Source organism: Balaenoptera borealis, assembly GCF_965194805.1.
Source record: "Balaenoptera borealis genome assembly, chromosome: 3".
Lineage (NCBI taxonomy): Eukaryota > Metazoa > Chordata > Mammalia > Artiodactyla > Balaenopteridae > Balaenoptera > Balaenoptera borealis.
In genome coordinates this window covers 139,982,278-140,002,337 of record NC_138866.1, presented here as the reverse complement: position 1 = coordinate 140,002,337, position 20,060 = coordinate 139,982,278, and the positions used below count along the sequence as shown (strand labels likewise).

The 20,060-nt window shown below is 39.1% G+C and overlaps 1 protein-coding gene across 17 annotated transcripts in view; it reads left to right on the top strand.

The window, feature by feature from the left end:
* MCTP2 (multiple C2 and transmembrane domain containing 2) overlaps positions 1-20,060 on the top strand; it is a 263,257-nt gene that overhangs the window by 8,663 nt on the left and 234,534 nt on the right. The gene's annotated exons all lie outside the window — the stretch shown is intronic.

The following is a 20,060-nucleotide window of genomic DNA, read 5'->3' as shown; positions in this document are numbered from 1 at the left end:
TTGCTCCACGGCATATGGGATCTTCCCAGACCAAGGCTCGAACCCGTGTCCCCTGCATTGGCAGGCAGATTCTCAACCACTGTGCCAACAGGGAAGCCCTGTCCTGTAGTTTCTTGTCTGTTGCTGGACCAGGCCCTGTAATTCACTATCTCCATCTTCTCAGGCTCTTTACCCCCATTTTCCTTATCTCCTCTTTTGTTTGTCATGCACTTTCTTTCTACATAGTTTAGTGTTTTGGATCTGGTTAGGAATCCTTGGCAAAAGTTGCCTTCAGCATTTTAGGCCTGTCGAAACAGGTAGAATTTCTCTGACATTTCTTTCACTCTCTTTAATCTCAGGTGAGCTGGCACAGAGATACTTAGCTTTAGCCAAGAATGAGAAAGAAGGCTCTCAGGAAGTTTCCTGTGTTAATATTTGAACAAGAAGACATAGCAGAGCTGAAGAGGTACATGAGGAATTGTTTTTAAATGTCATGAGCTCTTTGTGTGACACACACACACACACACAAAAGTTTAAACACAGAGGCGTGGCCCTGGTCATAATAACAGATTAATATTCAGTTGCTTTATTAACTACTTTCTTTCCAACTTCCAGTCTTGTGTCATTTCTAGCTTTGTCACCATGAGCTCAAGATCCTAAATCACTCATTTATTGCTTAGTTTTGGCGTTCAGTTGCCAATATGTGCTTTTCATTGATAGTGGTTTTTTCCTTTAATGGAAGGAGTATTTGGCTTTTCCTAGTTTACAGGACATACAGGCTCAGCTGCGATTTATTTCGTTTAGTGTGCTAGCTGCCTGCCATTGCTGAGCTTCTATTAGGTGGGAGCATTATCTTATTTACTCTAATCCTGTCAGGTACTCTCCTAGGTAGGAGTCATCCCCTTTTAATAGAAGAAAACAGTGAGACTCAGAGAGGCCCGATAACTTGTTCAGGGTTACCCAACTGGATGGAATTTTACTTTTTTTCCTACTATTCCATTCCAGCCAGTGCTATTTCAACCATTCCACTCTGCCTTGCTTCCCAGTGAAGTTGTTTAACCATAAGACCAGAGAATCTACAAGACCTGTTCCAAATGAGATTCCAGGAATTTCCCTGCAGCCTGGGGTTGGAAGCAGCTGCTCTGCACCTTCCCAGGGTGAAGGCATAGTTGAAACCTTTCACCTTTCACATCGGTGAAGCTCTGGAATCCTGCTAGACCCTCTTCTGGACATGGATTTGGCATGGTCTTGATAAATATATTGCTTTAGAGCAGTTTCATGCCCAAAGATTGTGAATACATGAAACTGGATATTCTGGAAAGGTCTCTCTCCTTTATCTGACCCAAGTGACGCATAAAACACGTAACTGTTGTAATAGATTTGCAGAGCAAAGCAGGTGGCCCCTTCCATCTAAACACCATGCGTAATTCCCGAATGTTCACAGGAGAGCTACCTCACAGTGTTTTTGTGTTTTTAAATTGAGGTAAGCTTTTAAGTACATGCAGATGTTGACATTTCAAAATCCAAGTAAAATTCCTGTGGTGGAATTGATCAAATCTAGGTGCTTTTTTGTTACTCATTTATTTCTAAGCATTAGGCCCATTTATCAAATGAGATCTTTTAAGGGTCCACAGTATACAGATGAGGTTGATATTCTGTTTGATGTGGTCTTGGAGAAACTGGAGTTACTTGTGCTGGACATTCTGCTTATGCCATACCTCCTAGGAACCCTCCTTTAGTGGACGTAGAGCCTGTGGCCTCGTAGGATGTGACAGCAGATGCTGACGCTGATGTGGTGGAAGTGGGAATGGAGAGGGTGTAAGGTGAGCTCCCTAGCCCCCTGCGAACTGATGTCCTGTGCTTTTGGGCAGAATGCTTGTTAGTGTCATCTGCAGTCATTCCAATAAGAAACATTACAGACATTCATATGTAATGAAAGATAAGTTGGTGCTTTGGTTAAACTATTTGTTTAATGCAAATTTTGCTGACCAGTTCTGGATGTCTTGTCAGTGTGATTTTGGTAGTTTTTTTGGTTTGCCATAACATCCCGAATCTAGCCAGTTCGAGAACCAGCCCCTGCCTTGAAATGTTGTTTTTTGGTAGTGGCTATTAGTCAGAGCTAACTGACTTAGAATTGATAAAACATTGGTTTCATTGTTGCTTTCAACATTATGTGATAAAGCATGGTATGAAATAGTGTAGCGCAAAACCCCTTTTACATACACACGTATTTATACTGTTACTATGTGCTAGTATATGAATGTGTGTGTATATATATATATATATATATATATATATTTTTTTTTTTTTTTGTTCTGGAAATGAGCATTAGAAACTTACTAGTGGTTACTTTTTGGAAATGGTCTAGTCTAGGCTGAGTCACTTTTCATTGCGAGCTTCTCTGCACAATTACAATTTCCTAAAGGCATACCTTGAAAAAATATTGCCAGGGTTAATTGGATGGTGAGATAACAGACCTTTTTTTTGTTGTATTTAAGATGTCATTTTAAAAAAAGTCATCCTTGGACGTGAGAATATTAAAAATACTTTGAATTTCTTTAACATTTTAAAGCTTTTAAAAAGTCTCCGGTATTTATTATCAGATTTTACCAGCCAAACATCTTCTCTGTTAGAGATCTGGAAACACTGCAGTGGCACTACAGTGCCTGGTAGTTGATATGATTAAGGAGAGAAAAGTTACCAAGATTCTATCTACTCAGTGGGCCTTCCTGGAGGTCACCTCGGATGAGGTAGGCGTGGGGTGGGACCACTTCAGAAACCTCCACCCCAGGAGGCTGGCTATGGAACCCCACTCTGTGGCTCCCTTAACTCACCATGACCCAGTTATTGGGAAGAGCCAGGGTTTGGAATTCAGACAAACCTGGGCTCAAATATCAGCTCTGCCATTTGTAGGACTTCATCATCTCCAAAGCTTGGGTTCATTATTTGTAAAGTGGAGATGAAAATACTTACCTTGGGGTGCTGTGACTATTAATAATAATCCCTGCAGAGTGCCTTGTATGTAATAAGTACTTTATACATTCCTGTTATTCAAGGAAAAGAGGGAGTCTGGCTACTTGGTAATGAGTAAGCCTGCAGAGGTTTGGGGAAGTGAGTGCCCACAGTGTTATGGGAGCTTTTCCCCAGAGATCAGGCCCCTCTGCACTGCTGATGTTTTGTTCTATATTTTCTTCCAACCAGAATAAGAGTAAGAAGGGGTAGGGCAAGAAGCATGGGTAGGAGCTGGTACTAAATGACAGTATTTCAAAAACTAACTGGAGACACATTTTAGGGAGCAATAAAATTTATCAAATTCAGTCCTTTTTACCCACCTTGAGGCCGTCCTTTTTAGAGATGAGACATCATCCTTCCTTTTTTTAAAAATTTTAGATTTTTACTTTCACTTTTAAGGTGTTTTTCCCTTTTGCATTTTTAAGTAAGTCTTGAGAGCAGAAAGTGGATATTGGTCATGTACATGTTCTATTGATTGTGCTGGATTTAGCACTTTCTTGGTGATTACAGTATAATTTGATGAAAGCCCAGCCACTCCTGGGGGAAACCTGACAATGTTGCCTAAATATATATGGATGAAAGAATACCTTGGAAGGCTGTCTTTGGAAGGTGACAACTAATCAATGTCTTTATTGGGTTCACATGCCTACATTTCTGATTGCAAAAAAAAGAAAGAAAGAAAGAAAAAAGGAACGATTAGCTATGATTTCCTGTTTATACGGGGCAATAGAGAAAATAGAAGTGGTTCCTAGTTTCAAAAAGCTTATCTCCTTGGAGAGTCAAGATCCATCTTTGTGAAAAGATTATTAGTGGTACCGTCTTGGGAGCAGAGAGGATTTTGAAGGCAGGTGAGGTCTGTTTTAGGCTGATGCGAGGGAAAATGTGATCTGAGTCTGGAAGGATGGAGAGGAAGTAACCCTCAAAGGCTTGTGGAGGTCGCCAGGAGAGATCTGCACTGTTTATCTCTGTTCCTTTCATAGAGTGTGGCCTCCTGGAACTTTGCTGAAGGACCCTTTGCAACGCTGCATGTTTTAGGACTAGATACCGTGAAGCAGGAGATGAAGTGACAGAGACTGGGGGACAAGGTTGCATAAAGATCAAGAACGTGGAGTTGGGCTGTTGGGCCTGAATCTTGGCTCTGCTACATATTGACTGTGTGCTGCTGGGCAAGTTACTTAAACTTTCTGTGCCTTAGTTTACCCGTCAGTGAATGAGGCTTCTAATAATACCTACCTTATAGGGTTATAAGGATTAAACAACAGATACACTTAAAGTGGTTGGTGCGTGATGTCTGTTACACCTAATGCCTCATGTATGGAGTAGTTACAGTAGCTGCTGCTGTTGCTGTTGTTTTTATACCATTGATGGTGGGGAGGCTGATTTTAGCTGAAATGACCTAGAAAGTGTCCTGTTTGCCCATCTTAATAGAACCTCACTATTGCTTCATATTTAAAAACTCATTTGCAGTATTTTAGCTCAGTGGGAAGATTTGTTTGGATATGTCTGATCACTCCAAGCCCTTTCCTAGCTGATGTTCTAGTAAATGAGTTGCAAAGTGCATGGGTTGAGAGCATAGAAAATTAGGAAAGTTCATTTGGGAATTATGAATTTAAGCTGTTACATGATAGCGGCCACTTCATGGACCTGACACTGGCATTGATGGAATCAGAGTGGTGAGGGAAAAAAATCGATGTAACCTTTTTAAGAGATAGATGGTTTTAATATTGATAATAGTGTGCTCTACCTTTTCATTTGAGAGATGCTGCTATAATGGAATGCTTTATAAACACTAATGTGTGCTGACTACATTCTGAGAGTGAGTAATCCCTTTGGGTATTTTGAGACAAAAAGTTCTGTGATCTGGGCTAATGTCACTTTAATGCACCACTGAGAGTTTTAGAAATATATTCTTCAAATAAAGCATATTTCACATGAGTGTAGGAAATAGCTAGTAATCTACATTTTAAAAACCTTTCTTTAAACTTTAAAAAAAAATTTAACAGTTCTGTTTTGAACTAAATTTTATTTTATAAATTGAAATATAGTTGATTTACAATGTTGTGTTAGTTTCGGGTGTACAGCAAAGTGATTCAGTTATACATATACATGTATCAGTTCTTTTCCAGATTCTTTTCCTTAATAGGTTATTACAAAATACTGAGTACAGTTCTCTGTGTTATACAGTAGGTCCTTGTTGGTTATTTTATATATAGTAGTGTGTAAATGTTAATCCCAAACTCCTAATTTATCCCTCCTTAAAAACCTTTCTCAGGCAAGGAAAGGCTTGGTGCTTGGTGTATGCATGTGTGTGTGTGTATGTGTGTGTATGTGACTGATGAATTTTAATTCATTTATAGCAGTTCTCCTCATTTGATTCAGACATTTGGATCAGTTCAGAGGTGATCAGGTGCACATAAATTAGTTCCTCATGAATGCATCTCGGAAGCCTCACCTGTTGTCTTTTCTTGGTCCTGACATGCTGGGGCACACTGGCTGTCTCCAGGAGCCTCAGGATTGAGGAACATCCTAGATGACTGAAATCCAAACACTGATGGGAAGAGAGGAAAGAGGCTGGGTTTGTAGGCTTTTGCAGTCATGCCCAGTTCTAGGATCTTTTAGTTCTTGGTTGAGGGTTTCAGAGGTGAATTAGGTGGGCTTCATCGTCAACCTGCAGACTGTGATTTTATAAAGTTGATAAGAGGAGTGGATCATTCCATTATGAAATGAATGGGGAAAACCAGAGGGGAAGGGCAGGCAGGTAAAGCATGCTCCATCCCCAGCATGGTGACACCCAGGTAGGTCTCTAATGAGGCTGTGTCAGGACTGATTTAATGCTCTGTATACGATACATGAAACTGCTCACACATCCTATCACAGAGCAATAAATATATTGCCCAGTGTTATTTAATTAATGATTAAACATGTGTTAAAGAGCTTACGCATTGTGAGACTTTTCAGGTTGATGGAATATACTGGTCTCTAGGCAGGTTTGGAGTTCTGGGAAATACCCAGTCATGATAGTAGTAGAGGAATTGCCATCTGAGTTCGTTTGTTCCTTCCTCCCGCCCTTCTTCCCTCCCTTCCTCCCTCCCTTCCTCCCTCCCTTCCTCCCTTCCTTCCTTCCTTCCTTCCTTCTGCTGCTAAGGCCAGGTATTGTGTTGAAGTTGCAGATGTGGACTAGGCAAATACAGCCCCATCTCCTCAGAGGACTTAATTGTTGTGAGGGGTGGGAGGTAGATTGGGGAGACCAAGTAAACAAACTCATGAGGTAATTTTGATCATCAAGGCCACGCTGAATGTCAGGTGTGACAAGAGATTATGGTGCAGAAATGCAGCTTCATACTAGAGGGTCAGGGTCAGGGTCTGGGTTAGGGTTAGGGTCAGGCTTGCTAAGGAAGCGATGCTTGATCTGAGATCTGAAAGAGCCAGTGTTTGACCTGTGGGGAGAACAGATTATGTAACAGCCTCGAACCAAAACTCCCTAGACCTTCATCCTAAATATTTGCTACACCCATTTTTCTCCTTGCTCTGGGGCTGCAGTGGTCTCCTGCATTTGGGCATGAACATTAGACCTGGTAAAACTGAACATTCTGGAAATGATGGCTTCTTCCAGGCCAGGTGTTCACTATGGGTTGGTGAGCCTTCCTCCTGGCATACAACCCATGTCAACTGAACTTTGCCCCTAACAAGAGCTCTTCTGTGTTTACTTTCCAATTATCCTGGCTGGTTAGGTGAGCCCAGAGCTTACTTTAACTTTCCTCTCATGCCTAATACACGTGTGATTTCACTTGATGCCTTTAGTTTTCTGTAAATGACACATCAGGCTGCCGTATTCTCACATGGTCAAGATTCTGCCCACTGGTGTCAATACACCTGCTAGAAATTAGAGCTTCCTCTTTTTTCCGTCTGACTCTTTCAACTATGGATTATTTTTAGGCTTTTTCTATCTTTTCTGAAGTTTGAATTGTTTTGTGTATTTATAGAAAACGAATGAAAGCAGCCAATGGGGCTTTGAGAAGGTTCAAGTGTCTGAATCGAGAACCCTTTATGGTCAGGGAACTCGCCCAGCGGTGTCAACGCTGCCACGGTGGCTTGAGCTGGTACTCTGTATTTCTTGTTGATTAACTCTAAGTACAGAACAGTGCCGTTTTCTCCTTTACCATAGAAGAGAATGGTTATCAGAATTACAACCTTATAGGGAAGCAGACATTTATTAAATAAAATATTAACCGCAAACTTAGATGCTATCCACACCCTGGGTTTTGTAGATAAATGCTTATTCAGGCTCTTCTCTCTTTGGAGACTTCTGTTCTGCACAGAGACAATAACATGAAAACATTTTATTGCAAATAAGTAGGAATTACAGCAACCTAATAATAAGACAGATTAAGTAGATGTTTGTCCTGATTCCCCAGCATGTGTCTGTACCATGTCAGTGAAGTGACTGCGTTCATTTTTAAGAATTCATTTTTAGAATATTAAATTCTAAAACTGTATACATGGACTTTTCTACATTGGCTGTTAGATAAGAACTAATTAGCTATGTCATGTTTTGAGTTGCTAAGGCCTCTTGAGTTGATTGTTCTAAGGAAAGCCGTAGAATACCCTTGGTCCTTCCACAGGATCCATGTTTCTGATATTAGTGCTGAGACAGAGACGGCAAATAGCTGGCATAGAGCATTTGTTCCCCTTCTGAAGCCCATGGCAGATATTCATGTTGATGACATCATGTTTCCCGCTGAGCCTCAGAATCCTTTGCAATAACAGCTCTTTAGGCAGCTGCCATCAGTTGATCTGAGCTGGTCATCAGAAACCTAGTTGTCATCCAAGATAATTTGGGATTGAACTTTTCCTTTATGTTGGGGGAAAGCACACACAGACACACACATCCACCAAATACCATTGTACACATTGCTTTTATTTTTATGTGTATTTATTACGCAAACAGCATGATGTCAATACTAAAGAGAATACAAACTAAAAATTCAGAAAGAAAGCAGGTATTCTCTGTGTTGAAAAAACTAGCCATTAACAGTTTTGCTGTGTTTCCTTCTAGCCTAGTCCATACTTACACATCATTTTCTAGAGCTGCAAACATAGATTAGGTACAGTTTCAGTTTGTGTGTTTTCCATTTAAAATTATATCATAAATCATTTTCCAGGTGGCTACATTGCATCAGAGAACTAATTTTTAATGGTGGCATTAATGAAGATTAGTGGTTCATATTTCTGTTCACGAGTGTGTGTATCTCTACAAATACATCACTGAAATAATATGCATTATGTGCTAAGTTTCCTAGGCTTATAGTACATTTATATTTTATATTAACCTGATTGTCACCTTGTGCAAACTGTGCGATGCATTCTGTTCTTCACCTGTGATCAAGGGGTAATTTAAAGTTTCACGTGGTGAGCACGTATAGGGAGTTAGTAGAGAAGGCTATGAACCATGTGTTTTTGTATGGATTTTCTTTAATATACTCTAAATATAAAAACACATTAAGGCAAATCACTGGGCCCTCTAAAGAGCTAACACAGTGGAATAACCTTGAAAACAAATTTATCTAAGTGAATTTATACCGCATGATGGGGACTGAGAGTTGTGTATTTTTCCTTTTATTAGCTCAGGGAGGGTCTTTGTATCTCAACTGTATTAAATGCCATGAGCTCTGCAAGGTGAGATCACTCAGAGAACAATCATAAAATGAAGAAATGTGGCCTGAAACTATACATTTGATTTTTATGCTTATTTATAGAATCCAACACGAAGGACTAAGAGAGCAAAATCGACAGCATAGCCCAACAATTTTAGTACAAAAATGATCCTTTCGGGGAAAAAAAGCTATCTTCATTGTGTTATTAAATGTGAATCAGTGCTGGGTATTTATAGAGTGAGAAGCCATAGAAAATGTCCACCTAGTCAAGTTTTAGCAAGTATCCTATCCAAGTTAGAAGCAATACGTGGATATTTATATACTGACATAAGAAACACGGCTATGGAAATTGATTTGAAAATTGTGGCTCTTGGGTGACTTTTGTTTGATTGACAGTGTATGGAGATGTGGAAATTTCACACAGATATTTGGGCTGGGAGCATCTCTTGAAAAATCAGAGTGTTGGGACAGCCCTTGGCCACAGTGAGGAGGACCTTTGCTCCAGGGAGTCCTGTGTGTTCTCTGGCTTGCCTCATCCTCCAGCACAACTCATCTGCCTGTGTTCCTGTTTTTCTTCTGTGGCACCCATGATCGCCTGAGATTTGGACCCTGCTACGGACACACTTGTCTTATTATTTTACCTAATGCATCCTCTTAAATGGTATCACTTTATATATCCATATGTTCACTCTAACTAGGCTTAAAAATCAATTTTATAACTTATTTAAAAATTTTGAATTGTCAGAAAATAAACATAACATAAAATTTACCACCCTACCCATTTCTAAGTGTACTGTTCAGTGGCATTAAGTACATTCACATTGTTATGTAACCATTACCACCATCTGTCTCCAGAACTCTTTTCATCTTGCAAAACGGAAACTCCGTACCCATTCAACAACCACTTCCCATCTTTTCCTCTCCACAGACTCTGGAAGCCACCACCATTCTATTATACTTTCTGTCTCTATGAATTTGACTACTCTAGGTGCCTTATAATATGTGGAATCATTTCATATTTGTTCTTTTGTGACTGGCTATTTCACTTAGCATAATGTCCTCAAGGTTCATCCATGTTGTAGCATCTATCAGAATTTCCTTCCTTTTTAAGGCTGAATAATTTTCCACAATTTGCTTTTGTATTCATCAGTTGATGGACAGTTGGGTTGCTTCCATCTTTTGGCTATTGTGAATGATGCTGCTATGACCCATGGTTGTACATATACCTCTTCAAGTACCTGCTTTCACTTCTTTTGGATATATATTCAAAAGTGGAATTTCTGGAACAGATGGTAATTCTGTGTTTAATTTTTTTGAGGAGCCATGTATACTGATTTCTATAGTGGCTGCACCATTTTACATTCCTACCAACAGTGCCCAAAGGATTCCGATTTCTCTAGATCCTCACCAACACTGGTGATTTTCTGTTATTTTTTTTAACAGTGGCCATCCTAATGGGTGTGAGGTGGTATTTCATTGTAATTTTGATTTGCATTTCCCTAATGATTAATGATGTTTTAAAAGTTTACTATAGGTGCAAAAAACGACCTTTTGAATTGTCATTGAAAAAAAATTACCCGGAGAGGCAAAAGATGTGGATTTTAGTCAAGTCTCTATCCTAATTAGCCATCTGATCTTCAGTTCCATTTAACAGATGTGAATTAGACCTCTGCCAAGCGCTGATGGCTGCACTGGGTGCCACAGGGAGGAGAAAAATAAATCACGATTTTTTCATTCATGTCTCTGGTTTATAGTTTTCTTGTATTTGAAGGTAAAACGGCTGAAATCTTTTCTAATTCTGAAGATTTTAACCTATGACCTAAGGATGTAAGTATAATCCAGGGTCTCTTCAGACTAGGTAGGATTGCCTGCCATCAAAATACAACATGAAAACTTTAATGTTGAGGGGAAAAGGAAATGGTGAGATTTTTGAGGAGTCTACAATTAAAATCTGAATTTTATATATTTACAACTTTCACTTAGTCTTAATTTATGAGTTTGATTTTGAAAATTTAACCTATTTTAATCAGATAATACTATTTATTACATTGTCACTGGCATAAGACTACAGAGAATTTCTCTCCTCTTCACAGCAAAGCTTCTTGAGAGGGTGTCTCTTGTCTTGCTTTCCTGCCTTCACAGTGCTCTGCATTCTGGCTTCTGTGTTCACGAGGGCTCTACTGCCCTCCCAATAGCCAAAAACAATGGATGCACTTTAGCTTTCTTCAGCCGACTTCTCTGAAATATTTGAAATGGTTGGTCTCTCCCTCTTTGAAACTCTTTCCTGTCTCAGCTTCCTTGATTGCTCCCTTTTCCTCCCTAGCTCTCCTGTGCCTCTCTGGAGAGTGCTCAGGTTTTATTATAAGTTGTTTTTTTTCTGTGCTGCCACTAAAAGTATGTGATCCCTATGGTTCTGTCCCTAATCTTGTTTTCTTTTTACTTTACACACTGGCTTGGGAAAGGGGGAGGGTTCCTATTCTCCTCATTTCTGTCCAAACCTTGTTCTTAAACTGTAAACTTGGACAGCCAGTTGGGCTACGTAGTCTGTCTCCAATTTGATAACTTATCAGTCCTTCCGACTGAAGATATTCAACGTGGAATTCATCTTGTTTTCTGTAAATGGCTCTTGCTTTTACTTTCCTGAGTTCATTGGTAGTTTCCATGGATTCCCTGCTCCCAGTCTAGAAACCTTGGACATCTGCCTTTGCCTTACTCCTACCCGCCCAACACATATAAGCAAATAGATAACAAAATTCAGCTTCTCAACTAGTCCCCTCATCTCTATTCTAATTACCATCTCCTTGGTCTATGCCCTTGCCATGATGGGTTGATCCATCTGAAGTGCTCTGTTAGCATCTTATTCTTAATACCTCATAGATCACACTGTATTGAAATTGTTTTGTTCTCTCTCCTACTGAATTGAGTGCCTCAGGAGAATGATAAGTGTATATTTTATTCCTTGAGCTAATACCTAGGGAAGAAAAATCATACCCTCTTTACCATTGCACCCCAGTTTTTTAAAAAAACTCATAAAAACATGAACAGTATGATAGTTCCTTTTCATGTCAAAGATCTAATTCTGTTTCAGTATTCATAGAGTTGTAACCCTTAAAATCCAAAGATGGAAAAAGAAAGTTTTCTCATTAGTTTAAAAAAAAAATCTGGTATTGTTTTAGCCCATTGGTAGGTTGAAACCAACATCTGCTTTTAACGTGGCTCTTTATGCTCTAGAGCACACTGTTTACTTTCACCTTCAATGACTCAGATTTCAAACTGTATAAATCAGGGTTGCACATGCGTGCACTGAAATGACGGGGCAATGGTGGGTGACATGATAGAAAGCTTTAAATACTTCAATGGTGGATTGGTGACAGCAGATGCTTTCTTCATAGCATTTGGATATTTTTATAGTTACTTTCCACTTGCTTCTGTTTATTATTGCTGCTTATTTCATAGGGTATTTAAATACCATCACTTTTTTAATTAGCCTTTGTAATTTTCTGTATTCTTTTTCACTCTAATGCATCAATAATTATGTCATCCACCACGTCTCTTTGGTTTTTTTAAATTCTTATTTTATAATTTTGACTGATTTACACAGAAGAGAGATTTGGTGATCCCTAGTTAGTGATGGCAGTGTGGCTTAAGGTATAAGCACAGATTTTGTGGTAAGAGAGAAGCTGGTTTAAATCCTGGTACTGCCACTTACTAGCTGATGATTTGCTTAATATTTCAAATCCTTGATTTATTCTCATGTTTAATCAGAATAATTTTGTGTACCTCTATTATGGTTCTGGGGATTCAGCAAACTCTTAGAGAAAAAGTATTCAGTAGAGGGCTTGCCTATAGTTATCACAAAATAAAGGGTCACTATTTATCATTCTTGAAATAATTACCCACTTGATTTGGAAATTTGACAAATGTGTCCAACGTATGTTTTCTTGAAGCAGTTATTTCGTACGTGGATGAAGTTGAGATCAACGAAACTGAGCTATACAAATGTTAAGAAAACACAGATTTTATGTTCTGATAAATACTAAGTTGTAGACATATTTGTTGGATAAATGAATGAATTTAAACTGTCATTCTTGTCCTTATGAGAGTAAACATTACTTTATCATTGAGCACAACCTTAGATGATTGATGACTCTTATTTAGAAACTGATGACTCTTTATTTAGAAACTAATGACTTTACCAGAGAGAATTTTCAAACTCTGTTGCATTGCATGTAATTTCAACAATGTCACTGTATCATTTTTCTAAAGCTTGAAGTTTTCAGATAGGTTTAATCTAGCATTTTTGTAAAAGATGTATTACGCTTGGGAAGGGTCAGTAATATGATGGCAAAGCTGGGGTTGATGGAAACACAACTTTTCTGAATCGCCCATTGGGAGATCAGACATGTTCCTCCTCTTTCTAAAGATAACTTTCAATAGATAGCATTGATTAATACTTTAAAAATAGTCCCTAACATTTTGAGCTTATAGCTACACACTGAATTTCCTGGTGAAATGATCCATCTAGTCAGGACTGTTGACTGAAATGATTTCTAATATATTTTTACAGAAGACTGCTAAATTTCAAATTTGGTCAGCCAGGCACTTTGGAGACCTAAGAGAGAAACAGGATTAGAAGATCTTTTTAGATTTGTTACTGTTTCAAGTAGAGAGATTTTCTTCTGTGGGACTGAAATCTTTGGTATTAGCAATCATTTGGATGTAAACAGCTAGAAAGTTGACTGTTAATTTTTTTTTTGCTTAGCAGTTTTGTTTTTGTCATAGCACTTATCACCATCTAACATAATAATATTTTAATAATTATTTATTTTATTTGTACCTGTTTTCCCTGAGTAGTGATGAATTCCATTTAGATAAAGACCTCCAAGCAGCGAGAGTGTACACCGTGAGGAATCCTGGGGTGTTTTAGTAGAAGGGATTGGAGGAGGTCTCTCTGGGTTTATGCTGGATGGTTTTAATTAAGGAAGAACCAGGGGAGGCTGGGACCACCTCCAAGCTGCGTGCTGTCCTGAAACCAGGGCAGTTTAACAATTGGCTATTCCAGTAATCTTTGCTCAGGAGACGGGAAGAATAAAGTAAAGTTGTGGGAGCTGGTATGAAAGAAATAATCACTCACGACAGTAGGGGGTTAATACAATGTTCGGCAGCTATGGTGTGATCTTGGGGAACATGTGTTCTATTGACTTTGCTGCTGGACCTCTCTCTCTGTAAGTATGTCACAGTGTGAATTTTAGCAGGGATGATTTTTCTTAAGTGTCCCATGAAGAGTTTTGTCTTTTCTTCACAGCCACATTCTAGTGTCCAGAACAATTCTTGACATATGGTAAGAATAAAATACAGGCACCCATCCCCTCCTCCCATGTCTGTTGAAGGAATAACAACTTTTATTGATGATATACTTTACTTGGTCCTTAAGCTGTTCGCCTACAAAATATGGGGCTCCTTTCAGACAAAAAGGAAAGTCCCAGTAAATACTTGCAAAAATTTGCATGGCACTGTTTAGATTGACAGGCTATTATAATGTCCTTAGTGAATATCAGGAAGGCAGCTGGCTTAGGGATTGGTCTCTTTTCTGTGAGGGTGATTCTCAGTGAAGTAAAGGACCTTTTTGAGAGGAAGTATAACTTTCTCAGGTTCTTGTTTCCTGCATGGACCTTTTTGAGAGGAAGTGTAACTCTCTCATGTTCTCATTTCCTGCGTGGATGGAATAGGCAGTGGATAATGTAAGATGTGGTATAGGATTTATGGATACGCTTTATTGAAATCTGAATAATCAGAAAGCTCAAAACGAAAAAATGAATAGTAAACCAAAGAACCTTTGATCCTTTAAGCTGATCTCACTCCTCTGACTCTTGTGTGAGACAGAGTCTCCACAGCACCCAGTATGGTCCTTAAAATATACACCGAATAAGATCCATCCTCTTACTGACCTCCTTCTCCCCTCCCCTCCCCCTCCCCCTCCCTGCTGCACTGACTTCCCAGCTTACTTAAAATAAAATCTAAAGTCTTTGTCGGGCCAACCTCTTCTCCGATGTTATCTCTTCCTACTGCCCACTGGGTCCTGCAGGTCTGGCTGTGTTGACTTCTTCGCTCTTCCTAGGATACAGGGAGCATGCTTCTGGATTTGGGCTTTGCATCGACTCTCCCCTCTGTCTGGAATCCTCTTCCCCAAAGAGCCAGTGTTTTTCCCCCTCCTTGTCACTTAGATGTCTGCTCCTATGTTCCTTCTTCCTCTGTGAAATGGCTCCATCGCCTCCTCCATGCATATATATCCCCACTTCAAGAGAGCAGATCTCTCTGATTGATTTGGCCACTGAATTGTTGAATACACAAGAGGTCAAGTCAGGCTTGGGAAGCTGTTCCTGAGAGTCCATTTAAAAGAACTTTCAGAGTTTATGATAGATCAGACCGAATTCAACCTTATCTCCTATACATTTTGCATCTGCAGCAGTGCTGCATGTTCACTACAACGAACTGAAAGCATTACAGAGAAAACTTGTTTTGTTTTGGAAATGTCACCATTTAAAGAATATTTATGGTCCATTCGGCACATTGACCTTTCATTGTGCTTCAGTCTCATGAGGGTTTCTAACTCCTGTCTCTTATTCACGATGCCACTGCTAAATCAAGGCTTCAGTGAACCAGATTTCTGTAACCCCACTTTATGTTAAATGGGTTTATTTTAATGTTGTAAGCTTGAATTTCTGCTCTAATAATGAGTGACTCCTTTCTCAAAGGAGATGCAAATCTTTTTTTTTTTTTTTTCCCCTACCTCTGCCTCATCACCTGGGTCCAGAGAAAGGCATCTGTGTCTACTTTTGAAAATGCAAATTATATGAATGGGCCGGAGGAAGCAACAGGAAGCAGTGTATAGTGTAGTTTGCAAATGTTAGGGTAAACTTGAGACAAATGAGATCATTTGTTGAAATTAAAATTCCCCAAGAGAAACACCCTTTAGCAGAGGTGGCAGCAGTGTTTACTGAAAACCCTGTTTAAATCACACTTGGGTTTTTTCTTTCAAAACAAGCACATTGCCTATTTAAGCTTGTCTGGTTTGTATTACGTTGTTACCTGATACATTTTTCTGAGAGAAGAGATGCAGTTCTGAAAATAGTCATTGCCTAAAGGGGAAAAACAAATTCTTCTCTTAGTATTGCAGGCTTTTTTTTTTTTTTTTTGGTTTGGTTTTTTTTTCAGCAGATTAAAGGATTTCACTGTCCAGGTGCTCTAGAAATGTTCTCTGCATGCTCTTTTGATCAGACATCCTATTAGTGGATACTTTTTGAGCAGGCACACCCAATATTTACTTATAAATTATGTACATGTGCTGTGGTATTGATAGTACATGTATTATTAAACATTCACAAAAATAGAAATTAAAAGGACACATTAGATCAGTCTGAATGGAAGTCCCAGTGTTTTCCGTGCACATCCCATGGCTGTTCTGGTCCCTCCATGGGGCAGGCTCAGTGCATCCTGGGGACTGCCTCCCCTGAGCCTCATGGGTTTGCAGGATCTCCGTGAAAATGCACCATGAAAAGGTGCTCAAACTCTGCACAGGGAGGCTGGAGAGAGAGTAATCTGCCAATGGTCCTGAAAGTAATCTGCTAAACTCACTGCATTCTTCATAACATGTTAGAGTGCATACGGTGCCTGGTGTGGGGTGGTGATCAGGTTGCAGAAGTTCATGCTCCACGTCTGTTTCTGTTTTTGTTCTATTCCTGCAGCTGTTACTGCTGCTTTATGTCTCTTGAAAATGGAAAGATTTTTTTTGGAAATGGAAAGTTTTTAAAAAATTTTATTTGGTAGCAAATTCTGACCTGAACTCTCAGGAAGCTATTTGGTCTCTGTGTCGTTTAGTGTGAATCTTATGTTTGACTATGGGATGCTGACTCAAATACCATTTAGGTTGTTACATAATACACAGAACTTTGTAAAATTTTAAGTTCTATATTCCGAGACAAACCTGGCCCAAGATTTTCATATAAGGAATGTGGAAATGTGCTGCTCTTGCTTCTTTGAAGCCTAAATCGCCCTGTTGTTCAGGTTCTTGCTGTAAGACCATTTTTTTAAAGGATACCTGCATTTTGAGGGTCTTGATTACTTGAAAAGGTTTACTCAAATCTCTGCCATGGAAAAGAGTGTACCTGCCCTGATTTGGTCACTTGTGCCAATATGGTCATTTCTGCCTTATGATGATAGGATGGAACAGTAGATGACTGTAGTCTAACCTGTAATACCCTCCTCACTGCCCTTTCCAGGTCCCATACATTTGGTGAGGAGCCTTTCACCTCATTGTTCTTTATCTTTCTCAACCTCCCGTCCCCTTTTTGCTAGTTACCAGCTGGATCATTTGCCTTATCTCAGGAATATATGAAAAGCCTCTACCCCGGCCTCTAAGACTGTTCTACTTATGTCAGCCCTGCTTCTACCCTCATTATCTCTGTTTTCTCTACCCGCAGAACCTTGCTGGACCTTTCCTGGGGATTCTGGTCACTGAGCATCTCAGTGGAGATAAAAAGTCTAAGCAAAATTCCTCTCAACTCAGAATCCAATGGGACTTCTTCCAGCATGGTGTATTCAATTTGAGAATGCTCCACCATCTCTTTGTCATTCCTTCCTGAGGCTTCAGGCTGCCCACTGAGACAAGGTCCACTCAGCGTTCCTGCTGTTCAGCTGTTGGCATCATCTCCTCATCTCTTGATCATAGGGTGGAGCCCCCCTTGACAGGCTGGCATGCTTTTAGACTGACCATTCCAGTCCTTCTTTTCTTACTGGGCCCTCATCTTCTCTCACCCCTCAGCACAGGTGGAATGGCTGGACATACAGGTTGTAGCCAGATATGCAATGGGGTTTCAAATGCCACATGAAGGACTGTGAACTTTTTCCAGGCAGTGCAGGAGCCATTACAGGGGATTCTGTCTCTACTTTGGTAAGACCATTGCTCTGGGGGTGTAGAAGAGAGTTTGCAGAGGAGAGAGGCTTGGAAGTAGAGGCAGAGGCTCAGAGAAAACCCTGTATTTCATTCCAATTTCAAACTGTTAATTTAGTTGACTACTTTATTGCTTGACTGGTAAAACGGCCTGGCAGAGTACAAAGCACATGGATCCTGAGCTAGACAGCTGTGGGTTTTAGTGATAACTCTGCCCCCAAAAGCAAAGCTGTTGACTCAGGGCAAGTTAATCTGTAAAGTAGAGATTTGAATGATTATTCATAATCTCTGCAGGATTTTTATGAGTATTCTATAAATTAAGTTTGTGATGTGTTCTGAGTACCAGGAACATAGTACACTCTCAGTAACTGTTGTTAGTCCCCTCCACGCCACCGTGAGATATTTGCACTGAGGTCCGACCTTGTGAAATCCTGGCATATGAAGTTGATTCTTTTGGTATTCCAAATAGTGTCTCTATTAATGGACATAGATAGTATTAGTTAGATTATGTTAATAAAAAGGAATAGTTTTTCTAACCATATACTAGGCTATTAAATAAAGTTCCTGCTTGACTGGTATTTAAGTCTTTTTGGAATGATTTCATGCCATAGTTTAAAACTAGTGATAAATGTGTTTCCCGTTATGCATAACTTTGGATGGAACATCCCATTAAGACTGTGGTCTATATGAGGTTATAAAACTTTGTTGAATAGGAAACAATATTTATTTCATAATTTCTTGTATATGTCAATCTGATTAGACAGACACTTCATTACTTTTGGGAAATTAATAAGTTAATGATTTATACTCTTCCCCTCTAATTATTGTCATTATACATTTTATTCAAGCAATATAATCTATATTCTTTTATTCAGAGTAATTTAGCTTATTTTAAAAGATAAAAAATAAATTATGCTTAAAGAATTTTTGGTTAAAGTCACATAAACTATCTTAGTGTTATTAAGCACCAGTATGTGAAACTTTACAATATTCTTATTATGCAGTTAGCATTACGTTATTTCATGGTACCATTTAATATATGTAGTGTTTGCTAGCTGAGCTTCCTTTGCAAAGAATTATTTGATGATTGTGGTTTTAATTTGTGCAGTGTATGTGTGTTTTAGTTATTGTATTCCCTAGTCTGTTTTATAGCAACTTATAATATGAACTGTTTCTTTTGAGAGATGACTAGGACATTGCTGGAAACATATTGGCCTAGCATCATTTGTCAAGATCAATGGTCTATAAACTCGCTCTTAATTTTAACTTTAATTGTGAAAACAAATTCAACAATGGCTACAAGATTTATGTAAGTCATAGCTGCAGTGTTTATAGGTTCCATTTAATATGCGTTTAACATATTTATTGCTTCTCAAAGTGTATTTTAAAAGATTTGTGTTCGATTACTTTAGTTGCAAAATAAATTGGGCATATAACTCCTCTGTGGAAAAACAGATTATTATTTCTTCTTTATAGTACAAAACAGACTCTTGACTTAAATCTTTGTGACCATAAACCTGTTTTCTAAGCAGGACAGGACACATTATGCACTTGGGTTTTTGGCTGAATACTGACTGGACAAAATGTCTATCCAAAAAGACATAGAGTTGATTCTCATTATTCACTATAGTTATCTTTTAGAAAGTCACCATGATCACTAAATTAGTGAATAATGGGTCATTACTCATAAGGGAAATACAGGAATAGGTTCCTATAAGCTTCCAGTCACATTTTGTCAACCTATTAATACATAACCTTGTTTTATATGTGTTTCTGTTTAAAGACACCTTATTTAATATATATTATTGACTCATTAACATTGAACTCACAGCCAACAGCTCTGTAACTCATGCCTGAACAAAGCTTAACTCCCACAGGTATTTTCTCCACAAGACACAGCATAGCCTACTTGGGCTTAGGGACATTAGACAGCACTGCAACACTGTGTCTGGGGCCATTATAAACAGCAGGATTGCCAAGAAAAAGCAAAAAATGCGAAAAAGTGGCACTCAGTGGACCTCAAAATGGTTATTTGTTTACAGTATGAGATCTGAGACAGGATGCGAGAACCTCACCTTGTTTGACCGCAACTGGGAATGTGTGCATTGGGCAACTCCAATTTTTTGTCACCCTGTGGCAGGTCCGTGAAAGGACCTGGAAAGTACTGCTGGGGTTACAAATACATTTTAGTGAGTAGGCGAATTCACAAATACAGAATTCATGAATAATGAGACTCAACTGTAGTTAGGATAAAGTAATGTTGAGGCCACATGTATGCCTTGAATGACAAGTTGAGTAGTTAAACTGTTCCTTCCCAAGAGCTGGATCTGGTAGAAGTGAGTAGAGCTAAGCTTTCCTACTGGGAAGGGCTGGATTCTCTACCTGATGCTAACACTTGAGACCTGTTAGGTGTTCCTCGCCTCTTCTGGGTCACGGTCCCTGCCTCCACTTGCACGAGTGAATTG